This window comes from Macadamia integrifolia, unplaced genomic scaffold, assembly GCF_013358625.1.
Source record: "Macadamia integrifolia cultivar HAES 741 unplaced genomic scaffold, SCU_Mint_v3 scaffold2751, whole genome shotgun sequence".
NCBI classification, from domain to species: domain Eukaryota; kingdom Viridiplantae; phylum Streptophyta; class Magnoliopsida; order Proteales; family Proteaceae; genus Macadamia; species Macadamia integrifolia.
The window spans coordinates 31,226-44,775 of NW_024868935.1; the positions used below are offsets into that span (position 1 = coordinate 31,226).

The 13,550-nt window shown below is 39.5% G+C and overlaps 1 non-coding gene across 1 annotated transcript; it reads right to left on the minus strand.

Annotated features, from left to right (window-relative positions):
- Positions 1 to 13,070: 13,070 nt before the first annotated feature.
- LOC122067193 lies at positions 13,071 to 13,177 on the minus strand. The gene has a single exon (XR_006136617.1). It is a non-coding gene; the product is annotated as a small nucleolar RNA R71 (small nucleolar RNA).
- Between the last annotated feature and the right edge of the window lie 373 nt (positions 13,178 to 13,550).

Below are 13,550 nucleotides of genomic sequence, written 5' to 3' on the forward strand. Positions count from 1 at the left end.
TTGGTGATCCCACTGTAGGTGTTCAGACTAGAAGAATGAAGACCAACACCTACTCTCTTCTTTTGAAGATCAAACCAAAAACTGTTGATAAGGCAAGCAATGATGAGAGTTGGATGAAGGCCATGAATGAAGAACTTGATCAGATAGAGAGGAATCACACTTGGGATCTAGTCCCTAGGCCAGTTGATAAGAATGTGATTAGTACTAAATGGGTTTTTAGAAACAAACTCAATGAAGATGGTCAAGTGGTGAGGAACAAAGCAAGACTTGTATGTAAGGGGTATGCTTAAGTGGAAGGCATTGATTTTGAGGAAACTTTTGCTCCAGTGGAAAGACTTGAGGCTATTAGAATGTTCATGGCTTTGTCAGTGTACAAGGGTTCAAGGTCTATCAGATGGATGTCAAATCAGCTTTTCTAAATGGAAACTTGGAAGAGGAGGTTTACATAGAGCAGCCTGACGGGTTTCAGCTGAGTGAGAATCCCACTCTTGTGTGCAGATTGAAGAAGGCATTGTATGGTTTGAAACAAGCTCCAAAGGCATGGTACTCCAGATTGGACTCTTACTTATGCAAGTTGGGTTTCAAGAAAGGCTTAGTGGACAGTAATCTCTACATCAGAACTGAAAAAAGCAGTCAACTTATGGTGGTTGTATATATAGATGATATCATCTTTGGGGTCATAAAGATGAGTTGTGCATAGATTTTGCAATGAGGATGCAAGATGAGTTTGAGATCTCCATGTTGGGTGAACTGTCATTCTTCTTGGGCTTGCAGATTAGTCAGAAGAAGAAAGCTATCTTCATATCTCAATCCATGTATGTGAGGGAGATGTTGAAGAGATTCACCATGGAGGATTACAAGCCAGTTAGTACACCTATGATGACTGGGTGTAAGTTGAGCAAGGAAGATGACTCTCCATCAGTTGACCACACCTCGTATAGGTAAATGATTGGTAGCCTATTATATCTGATAGCTAGTAGGCCTGATATCTTACAAGTTGTATGCATGGTAGCTAGATTCCAAGCAGGACCAAAAGAGACATACATGGCAGCAATGAAGAGAATTTTCAGATATCTGAAAGGGACTAGTGAGTTTGGGTTATGGTATCTAAAGATCAAGGGCTTCAGTTTGTTAGCTTTTTCATATGCATATTGGGCTGGATGTGTGGATGACAGGAAGAGTACCAGTGGTGGTGCATTCTATTTAGGGAGCAACTTGGTGGCATGGCACAGTAAGAAGCAAGAGTCAATCTCCCTTTCAACTGCAGAGGCAGAATACATTACAGCTACATCTTGTTGTACACAAGTGTGTTGGATGAAGCAGATGTTGAAGGATTTGAGTGTGGAGGTTGAGCAGGCAGTGCCACTATATTGTGACAATACTAGTGCTATCAACATCTCTAAGAACCTAGTGATGCATTCTAGAACGAAACACATTGCTATCCGGTATCATTTCTTGAGAGACAAGGTGATGGAAGGTGAAGTAAGGATGGAGTTTGTTCCCACAACAAAGAAAGTGGCTGATATCTTCACTAAACCTCTTCCCAAAGATCAGTTTGAGTTCCTCAGATAGAAGCTAGGAGTGGCGGTTCTTCCCAAGCACTAGTGGCATTGGGAGAGGGGGAGTAAGGTGCTTGATGTTGCTACCCCCATATTAGACTCAAGGTTAGTCCATTGGTTCCACCCTTTGTACTTGTTGTCAAAGGGGGAGAGAGTTACTCATTGGAGCTTTGGAGTGTATTAGTGATGAAGTGGTTGCCAACAACACCAACGGGGGAGATTGTTGTTTTATAGTTGTCCTTGTTGGCAACCCGGCCACGTGGCGGTGATGACATGGCCAATTTGGATGATGTGGATGAAAATGATGACATGGTAGTGTCTAGTGTCACCGATGAGATAACAGAGCGGCATGGTATGCATGGAGTGATTTGATACATCCTTAGTATAGGTGGTGTGGGTTTATGGGTCAAAACTGGTAAAATTGACCTATTTATGCTCGGAGGAATTTTCGGTAATGAAAATGATATTTTTGGAAGATCGGTTCTTCATAAAAAAGATAGATTATAATTTACCTAGTCCAGTGCATTTGATTTTGTCACATTCTGATACTGTATGAAGAAGTTATGGCATTTGTGGCACTCGAGGGTAATTTTGGTATTGAAGAAAATATTTTTAAAGGAAATGTTCTCCATATAATGATATGATAAAAATCCAATCTTTCCAATGGTTCTAATTTCATCTCGTTCTGATTTCATATGAGAAAGATGGGTCATTGAAAAGGTCTAGGGGCATTTTGGTCTTTTTACATTACTAAGTCAGATGATCAGATCTTCTGAAAATCCGTAGAGCATCCAATTACGGTTCCAACGCACTTCGTTTCATCTCGATTGGATATCGTATCAAAAATTTATAAGTGTTTCCGTGAAATTGGTTCGAAAATCTAAACCGAAAAATCATCAGTTGCTCTCGGTGTTGAGTGGATTTTTGAGAATTTATTTTTCAAATTTGAAGGGCTTTTATGTAATTTCAAGATTTTGAAGGTCTGAGTTGCAAGGGGTCTTTAAACACTAAAATATATGAACGTAGGGGCTTATGTGTATATAAGAGAATTAGAGGGATCCTTAATAAACGGCTCAGATTGATCACGTCGGTCAGATTCAGATCTGACGTTTCGTGCAAGAGCTTACGTTGAAGAGGCTTACCCAAGGCTTCTCATTGGTGGAGTGTATTAGATATGATGGTCTGGCACTACACTATATTACATTGACTATTGTGTGTCGCATGTGCATCATCACCGAAGTTTAGATTCCAATCCTTTAGATCTGGATCAACTAGATCTTATAGATCCATATCTAATGGTCTCTAAATGATTCTCCTTTATGGGTTAAGCCGACAACCTTCTGGAATATGCACTGATGTGTCCAATCCGTGGCCGACAATGCCTCTGACGTTGTCAATGCCTACGTCATAATGACATCATCAAAATTCAAAACTTATGGTTTAGATCTATTGTCCGTTGGTTTAATCGGGTGGTTTATATTAAGAGATACCTTTTGATGAGATCTGCGGCTAGATCTACGCCTCTATTGCGTACGCCACCGGCGTAGCCTACGCCACCCATACGAAGATTCCATTTTAGGCTATCTCATTGCTCCAACTTCATTGAACCAAGTTGCTACTTCTTCGTTTTTTCAAGCCTACACTATGGAAGCAAGAAAAATGAGTTTTGAGTGAAGGAAGGCTACTGTTTTGGTCAAGAAGCTTCCCCCTCTTTGTTGGTCCTTGAATGAACATGAATACTTGATGATAAATGTTCTTATGCCATTAAAGGAGGTAAAATAGGATGTTGAGGTGTGTTAATAATACATTAACTCAAAGCCAATGAGGAAGAGAAGAAAGCAAGGACATGTTTGCTTTGAAGAGCAAGAGTCAAGGAGAGAGAAGGTGTGAGCACCAAACTTGTTAGTACAAGTTTCCAGTAATCCCAGGCAATCGGTTGTGAGATTCTCTAATATTTGATTTACATTATATGCATGTATGTATGTTAGGTTTAGTTGTGGATGAATGTATACATGCTAGGTTAGTTATGGATGAACTGTAAGCATGCTAGCTAGTTGTGGATATATATATATATATGCTAGGCAAAGCTTGACTGTAGGGCATTCATATAAGCCCAAATTTACTGTATTCTTTATTGAGTACTTAGTGGGTGCTAAGCACCGGGAGTGGATGCTCTCGTGTAGTGGGTGCTACACATTATACCGGCATTGCTAGTGCCATTTTAGCTTCGACTTAAAAAAATTGGGTGTGGATGCAGTCAAAAGTAGTGTATTAAGTAGGTACGAAGCCTTTATAGGCACTACTCTAGGGATGTAGGAAATTACCGAAACTCGTAAAAACCCTGTGTTGTGGATGCTTATTGTTTTCATTTTATATTGAAGTGCATGGAATGTGGAATGGGTGTGCACACTTGGAAGTGCTTATGAGAGGTTGAGTGTGCATATAACTTTGTACAAACAGGGACAAGTATATCAGGTTTTTCTTGGTCAGACATCAGACAAGATTTTGGGGATCGAAATTAAACTCACTGATTCACCCCCCCTCTAAGTGATTGCCAGGTTACAACACATACCTGCTTTAACTCAAAGGAGTCAACCACAAGGAATGATGTATGCTTTGCCAGCTAAGGAAGCTGAGGCTAGCATAGAAGTGGTAGCAGGTATGATTTAATCTGAGAACTACCTTCTGGTAAATTTTGATGATATGCTTTATTTATGTGTATTGATGTATTAGGTGTCCTACCTGTATCAGGTATATCAGCATATGTCTTGTTTGATTCAGGGGCTTCACATTCTTTTCCATTAAAGAGATTGCAGAGAAAATTGACATGACACCCAAGATGTTAGAGCTTAAGATGATAGTCAGTACACCTACAGGAAAAATTTTATAGTTGAAGAAAGTATGCACCATTAAGATCAGTGGAAAGCAGTTAGATGCCCAACTCATCAAGCTCAACATGCAAAACTTTGATGTCATACTAGGCATGGATTGGTTATCAGCACATCGAGCAAACGTGATGTGTGCTAAGAAACAGATCAAGGTGATTGATAATGAAGAGAAGGAACTAATATACCAAGTGGATATGATAAAGTAGGCTAAGAAGGTCCTCATCTCTGCTCTGCAAGCAGTGAAGTTGTTAGAAAATGGGTGTTAGGGGTACCTAGCATCGGTGATTGATTTAGATTCAAGGGTCACACCTCTAGAGGAAGTAGAGGTAGTTAAAGAGTTCCCAGACGTCTTTCCTGATGATCTGGCTCAACTACCACCTGACAGGGGGTTGGAATTTACTATAGATTTGATTCCTAGAGCTACCCCAATGTCCAAGGCTCCGTACAGAATGGCACCAGTAGAATTAAAAGAATTGCAAGTACAGTTACAAGATCTGTTGAAGAAGGGATTCATACGCCCAAGTGTATCACCTTGGGATGCTCCAGTGTTGTTTGTTAAGAAGAAAGATGGAAGCCTACGTATGTGCATTGATTACTAGGAATTGAACAAGTTAACTATTAATTACCAGTATCCATTGCCACGTATAGATGATCTGTTTGATTACTACAAGGTGCTAAGATATTTTCAAAGATTAACCTCAAAACTGGGTATTATTAACTCAAGATAAAGAGTAGTGATATACCAAAGATAGCCTTTAGAACTTGATACGGTCATTATGAGTTCTCAGTGTTGACTATTCCTAAAGGCACAGGTGGAATGACAGTGTATACTGATGCTTCCAAAGTCGGATTGGGCTGTGTACTTATGCAACATGGCAAGGTGGTAGCATATGCGTCCAGACAGTTGAAGGACAATGAAAAGAACTACCCTACCCATGACTTGGAGCTAACAGCGGTCATTTTTTCCTTAAAGATTTGGTGTCACTACTTGTATAGTGAAAAATAAGAAATATACAGTCACCACAAAAGTCTTAAGTACTTTTTCACCCAAAAAGACTTGATTATGAGACAAAGGAGATGACTTGAGCTTATAAAAGATTATGATTGTGATATTCAATCACCTAGGGAAGACCAATGTAGTGGCAGATACATTAAGTCAGAAAACTCAAACTGTGTCCCTTTCCTATCTAGCTGCCAGTCCAGAGCTCATTCAGGAGGCGATGTTAATGGATGAAATCTTCTTGTATGAGGGAGTGACCTTGGAACTAGAGCACCAGTCAGATGATGTTCAATAGTTGACTATGTCCTTGGTAACTCTATAGGTACACTTTTCCATCAGGGAAGAAATCATAAAGAAACAACCTTTGGATTCTGAGTTACAGCGGATCAAAGAGAAGATTCAAGAGCAAACAATGAATGACCCTAGCTTTACGTTAGCCAGTGACGGGGCCCTGTTGTTTCGGGGCAGATTGTGTATACCCTGCAATGAGGTAATATAGAACAAAATAGTAAAATAAGCACAGTTCTGAGTACTCTCTTCACCCTGGGAGTACCAAGATGTACAAGGACTTAAAGCAACACTATTAGTGGCCAACAGTGAAGTTCATAATAGCTCTGTATGTAACGAATCGCCTTGTATGTTAGAAAATCAAAGCTGAATCACACCGACCTTTTGTCACTCTTCAACCACTCCCAGTCCTGAATGGAAGTGGGATAACATTATAATGGACTTCATCATCGGACTACCACGTACACCCAAAGGAATGGATACAATTTGGGTAGTAGTTGACAGGCTTACTAAGATAGCTCACTTCATTCTGATCAGGACCAATTACACCATGGATAAGCTAGCACAGCTTTACATGGATAATGTGATACGCTTACATGGTGTAGAGTGAGCATTGTATCAGACAGAGACCCAAGTTTACATCCAAATTTTGGAAGAGCTTCCAATAAGCCTTGGGGTCACAATTGAACCTGGGTACGGCCTTCCATCCATAGACAGACGGATAGTCTGAGCGGACCATACAGATATTAGAAGACATGCTCCGAGCCTATTTTATAGAAATGAGTGGCAGTTGGGAGGAATATATACCTCTTATGGAGTTTTCTTACAACAACAACTACCAAGCTACAATTAGGATGGCTCCATATGAGGTATTATACGGTAGAAAATGCATAACTCCTCTATACTGGGATGAAGTAGGCGAACGTCGAATCCTTGGACCGGAAATGATTCAGATGACATGCGATAAATTCGATATCATTAGAGAAAGAATTAAAGCACCCCAGTCATGTCAAAAGAGCTATGCAGATATCCATAGGAAGGAAATGGAATTTCAAGAGGGAGAGAAAGTGTTCCTTAAAATATCTCCTACCAAAGTTCTGCGCAGATTTCACAAGAAAAGGCAAGTTATGCCCGAGATATATTGGGCCATTTGAGATTTTGAAACGAGTTAGGGCAATAGCATACATGTTGGAATTACCACCTTCCCTCAGCAGTGTTCAAATGTCTTTCATGTATCTATGTTGAAGTGGTACGTTCATGATCCATCCCACATGCTACCTATGGAATCGGAATACTTAAAAGTTGATATGACATATGAAGAACATCTGCCGGAGATCTTAGACCATAAGGTAAAAACTCTCTGTAACCACTCTATCTCTTTTGTGAAGATTCAGTGGGCCAACTACCCGATCGAGAGGCATCTTGGGAGAAAGAGGATGATATTCAAACCTTGTATCCTCATCTTTTCGGACAACTAGGTATTATAATTTTGGGGATGAAATTTTTAAAAAGGGGGGTAATGTGATATCCTACTTTCTAAACCCAGTCTAATTACCCGTATTGACTTGGTTTGACCATATAAGGGCTGAACCGGAGCGAATTGACGTAAGTACCATATGTAACATTGTAGCAAGAGTGACCTTGAACTCAGGTTGGCCTGACATGACCGAGCGGGTACCAAGTGTAATATGTGCACCCAAGCCTTGCACTTGCATGTGCCACGAGGCCATGTACAAGAAGTAAAGGTACGTACTAGTATTTGTGGGTGCCTAAGCAATTTAATTATAAGTATGAGTTTGTCCCCATTGAAGTCCAAGTGGAACACTAGCAATAGGCTAACTAGAATGGTATACCCACCTGAGATATACTCACCTAAGATGTACCCACCTAAGATATAATCACTTGAGATATACCCACATGAGAATACTCATCTGAGATATACTCACTAGAGAAATACCCACCTGAGAATTCCCACCTGAGATGTACCCACCTATGACGAAAGATATTTTGGGGACCCAGGTATAAAAGAGGAGACATTTATTGTCTTTTTCCTCATGAACGGTAATTGGTCAGTGGGAGAGAAAAGAAGAGAGAGAAAGAAAGAAGAAAGAAAAAGGAGGAGGAAGAAGAAAGAAGATAGGAAATCGATCGTAGAGCTTCATCGGAGCTAGGTCTTGGTATTTTGAGCCCAGATTATTGATCAACTTATCGGGATCTTCGATTTGAGGTAGGTATTGTACACATTCCAAGGATTCTTAAGAAAACCCTTTCTTAAACTTTTTTTTTTGATTTTTTGGAAAGAACCCACTTGGATCTTTCTAATCTTACATGGATAATCAAATCTAAAGACTAATGGAATGTGTGTACAATGATTTTGAAGAGTTTAGAAGGAGTATTGGTGAAGAGCTAGAGTATTTGGAAGTTCTTAAGCAAAAGAAGTGAAATTTGGGGTTTCATTGGTGTTCTTAAGAAAGAGGTAAGAATCTCCTTCTTTCTTTGGATTTAATCTTAGATCTAGGTTGAGGATACATGATTGGACCTTAGATGAGTGATTTGAGTCGCCGGATCGACCCCAAACAAGTTCCCCAAGCCAAAGAGAAGATGGGGAAGAAGATGGGAGAATTTTGTTTCAAGACTGGGGGGTGTTCCAGGCCCACTTGTCTTTGGGTCTTTGGACCACCTGAGTTCTTAGAACTCAATTTTTGAGTTATGGGGTAACAGACGGGCATAAAATCGGTGGCTACGAAGTCGCCTATCTTTGACTCATGCCCACCTGTCTTTCCAGAATGCCCAAAATGGGTCCAAATTTGATGGGTAACCCCCATTTATGATTCTAAACCCGATTTTAGCATCCGAACATGATGATTTTGACCCCAAAATAGTGAAAAGATAAACCATTATGTTTATGATAGGTTACACTCATTATACGCGTATCCACACATTGGATGTCCTACGTACTGGGTGCAAGCACCGTGTACATATACAAGTGAGTGGGGAGTGGACTCTGATTTATTTTTAGAATGTTATGCATCATTTACTGTTATGCAAGCCATGTCATCATGTCACTTGTGCGTAGACTAGACATCTCATATGTCATATCACGCATTGAATGTGCATTTACATAATATGCTATGCTTTGTGTTATGATTGAATATTCATTATGTCTTGATGTATGTGATGGAGGAATATTATTTGGACATGATATGCATGCTAGATTTAGATGTCGTAGTGGGCTTGAAAACGAGTGCATGGTGAGTCGTGAAATGGGACACGGTGCCATTGTGTAATCGTACTATGCTCATATAGAAGCATGCGGCTAGGATTTATATACCCCTTTGTGCTATGACCCTTCCCAATAGGAGTTTACGTGTTGCGTTACTATTGGGGGAAGTATCAGGTTATGATTATCGAACTCCTGCAACGGTTAGAAGTATGCACGGCTGATCGCTAGGACATTCGGTAACCCCGATGGTATATTCAAAGACCGATCATACTGCTTTTATTTCAGGTGGAGTCACCCATTTACTTTCTGTCATTTAAATTTATTGGAAGTCGGCTTGCATTTTAAATTCTGGTACCAACGGTGGGCCTTCTCTGACAAACCTATGGGTGTATCGCTGGATGGGGTCCGTGGCTCGTACCCGAGGCATACGTGCACTGTGGTTGTGAGTAGCACATAGCCTATAACCTAGTAATGTTGTTAGGCTACTAGGATTAAAATGAATTGCATACATATAGGCGCATATGTGTGTGTGACTGTTTGTGTGGTTTTTCTTGTGTGGTCTTCCTTTTCACTTATTGGGCTAGTGAGCTCATCCCACGTGCACAACTCTTTTTAGGTGATTTTACAAGTTACCTGCCTAGAGATCAGGAGTCGGGCCCCACTGTGGAGTTTTCCTCTGAGGACTGGTAGGTCCTGATGAGTTCGAGCACGGTGTCGATTGCACCTGTGAGGATTGTGCTGCATGGCAGTAGTGACCCATGGGTGATTCTTTTTAACTATTTTGACGTACTCCTTTTTGATGACTTGATGCTTAAATTGTTATATTTTTGTGTATATATCATGCTTTCGGGCCCAAATGTATATAATTGTTATAACTCAATTTGAGTATCAAACATTTGAGAAACAATTACAGGTATTATTATGAACAGATCTTCCACTGAAAATATAGGTCTTATCTTAATTTAGTAGGTGTATGTTGTATTGCAGTTACTGCATTGTTGATCCTGGCAAGTTTGTGAGTTAACCGAAGTTAACTCAATTACCGACTTGGTTATGTGCGAGTGGGGTGTGACAACTACTGTGTAAAAGAAAAAATGAGGTGAAAAAAAGGTAATAAATGATATTTATAGTGTGGTAAAATATCTAGCGACTAGATTTGTGGGTCACACTGGTGGGTCAACCCACCTATAACCACCCACCAGTCGACCAAAAATTGGCCTAAATATTGGGATTTTCGATGAGGCTAGGCTCCGACACGTATTTTGCTCCCTGTAGACTAGTTCTATGCATACTCAACATAAAATATGGTTACGTACCTTTATTGTGCGTACATGGCCTCGTGATGCATATAAGTGCACGACTGATGAGCACATTTATGTGTGAAATCTAGGGTAGTAAAACATACATTTTACATATTTAGAATGGAGCTACCTTGGGTTTTACTCTCTTTTTGCAGGTTTTATATTTTCAAGGCCTTAAGGACTATCGGGAGCCATATCTTCAATTTTACACGTAAAGAGGTCCTATTTCTTTCCATGGTTGCGAAGAGGACGAAATTTTGAGCAAGATGGACGTGTTCAATTAAAAGTACACATTCGTTTGGTCACCCGTACAAATGATTATTCTTTTTCGGGTCAGAAAAAGAATAATGGATCAGAAATGAACCGAGATGCAGAACCAGACCGTTTGCAATTGTCCCAGAGGTACAAGGAATACTCCAAATGCCAACAAGGATCGATGGACCACATCCTTAAGTGATTAAAGATTTGTTTTTGGTAACAACAACTACCTAGCTTAGTTGGTGAGCTATGGTGTACAAAATTCTCTTGCTCACCAAGAGGTCTCAAGTTCGAATCTTATGGTTGTTTTTTTTAGAAGATTTTGTTGAAGATTTTCTGCTTTAGAAGCAAGCAAAATCGTGGAAGGGTGCACAAGAAAAAAAGAAAAAAAAAGAAAGCAAAATCGTGGAAGCAAGAAGAGAAGAAAAAAAAAAGGAAAGAGAAAAAAAATGGGAGAACCAAAAATTGTCCAAATCTTCTCTCTCCTCCACATCATCACCAAAGATTGTCCAAATCACACAAAGGAAGAAAAAAAAAGTCGTCCCTAGGAGAGAGAAAAAAAAGAAGAAAAATAAATTAGAAGAAAAAGGAAAGAAAATAAGCAAAAAATTTTAGGAAATTTCTCAAAATTTATTTCTCTCTTCTCTCTCCTCCATCTTAGCACTTTTGGACTCAAAAGATCTCACAATCAATTGTGAGTTTCTCTCTTTTAGGAAAGAGAAAATTGTTACCCTACCTCTCCATTCCCTATAAATACAACTCATGTAAGAGGAGGAGACACAATTCATTCTTCTTCTAGTTTTTTTTAGTTGCTCTCTCTTTCTCTTGCTCTCTCTTTAGTTTTAGTTCTTCTCTATTTTTGCTTTAATCACTTTTGTAATAGTTTTTTTATGTCAATTAATGCAAGTACTCTTTTATTTTTATTCAGTTTTTTTATGTTTATGATTTATGCAATTGAGTTGTAATTTTTTAAGTTATAGTTCTAGGCTTAGATCTAGGTGACAAGATCACGAGCCGTGGAGCAATTTTTTTTTCAAGTTCAAGCATTGATTCAAGTAAGTAGGCTCCTTCAGTAGTCTTCTCTCCCCCCTCTCATTCCCTCTTCTGACTACCCTTTCTTTCTTAATTTAGGATTTTTATTTTCAGTCGTTACATTATTGCTATCCCTCTCCCCCAAGGTTCATGGCTAGTGTATGTGTTGGCTTTGCCCCTCCTGGCCATAGAACCATCAATTTATTGCTTTTATTTTAATTGTCTCCCTTTCCCTAAAGCCAAGTAGAGAAACCCTTGTAAGAGTAACTCTCTGGTCAAGTAGGGAAGCTCATATTATGATGCATCCCTCGGGCTAAGTAGAGAAACCTGCTTGTGAGTCTCTCTCTAGCTTTATCCCCTTTCTTTTACTTTATTTTTATTTCAGCATTTTTTTTCATTTATTTATTTATTTTTTTGATTGCGTGGGTTGTTTATTTTAGTTATTTATTTATTTAATTTTAATTGTGTGGCTTGCGTCTTTAAATTCTTAGATGACGAATGGTTAGGACGTTATTTTTAGGACGGTAATTAGAATTAGATCACAACCATTAATCAGTTCACTTTCGCATTATTAAAAGAAATAAAAAATAAAGTGGCTGCTCTCCCTGTGTTCGACCCGTAGCTACACTGATCCGTACGCTTGCGGTTACATTTTAAATCTCAAACAAGTTTTTGGCGCCGTTGCCGGGGAGACAGTTCCATGTTATTTTTCACTTTCTTTTGGTAAATCGGAGTGCTTTGTTTGCTTTGTTTTATATTTTTTCTTTTTTTTATTGAATTCCTGAGAAGAACAACTTGCAATAATAGTTGTATCAGTGGAGGTCGCCATGCCTCACAGTATGATAAAGACAGGTTTCACCCTGTAGCAGTACCTCAGGAATTGACCTGAGCAACCCCGGATCCCTGCCGGTAAGCTCCCAAAAAGAAAAAAAAAATCAAAAAAAATCAAAAAATCAAAAAATAAAAAAAAAAAAAGTTTTGCTATCCATTCTTTTGTGCTTGTCTTACTTTAGTTGTGGGTAGTTTTTCTGTTGCATGAGTGTTAAGTGGGTACGTAATACTAAGAATCGGTTAGAAAGAAGAGATCCAACAAGTAGTGACCCTATACGTTTGCTCTCTTTAAAACCCTTCAATATGGGAGACCAACAGCAAAACCCTTCACCTAAATCTCTGAAAGATAGGTTCTACCCTGCTAGAACAGCCCAACCTTCCTGTATAGTTCTACCACAAGCCCAGGGCAATAATTTTGAACTCAAATCTCAATACATCACTATGTTGCCCCACTTCCATGGGTTGACCTCTGAGGATGCATACCTATTTCTAAGGGAATTTGAAGAGGTATGTGTTCTAATTAAGATCCAACAGCTTTCTGATGATGCTGTTAAGCTTAGGTTTATCACTTTTGCATTGAAAGACCAAGCTAAGAAGTGGTTGTATGGATTACCCACAAATTCCATAACCTCATGGGAACAGTTCACAGTTGTCTTCCTTAAGAAGTTTTTCCCAACTCACAAGACCAATAAGCTTAGAAGTGATATCCTTCAGTTTAGGCAAAAGCCTAGTGAGTCATTTTCCAAACTTATGGAGAGATTCAAGGATCTACTCCAAGAATGCCCTCACCATGGCCTAGACCTATGGCATTTATGTCAAATAATTTATGAGGGTATTGATTACCCAACTAAACAAATGATAGAGTCTATGTGCCCTGAGGGATTCACATCCTTTACAGATGAAGGAAAGGCATGGGAATTCTTACTTGACTTAGCTGACAAAACCCGTGAGTGGGAATCAACCCAAGAGAGTGAAAGAACCATAGGAGGAAAAGGATATTTTGTGGATGGGATAGTAGCCAAGGAAGCCCATTTGGATAGCCTAATCAAGAGGATTGAGGCTATTGTTCCTAGAGAGCCATCATCAGTCAATTTGGTTAAGATTTGTGCTTGGTGCCAGTCCCCTGGACATGTCATAGAAGAATGCCCTAACACCTCTGGGGGCACTTCT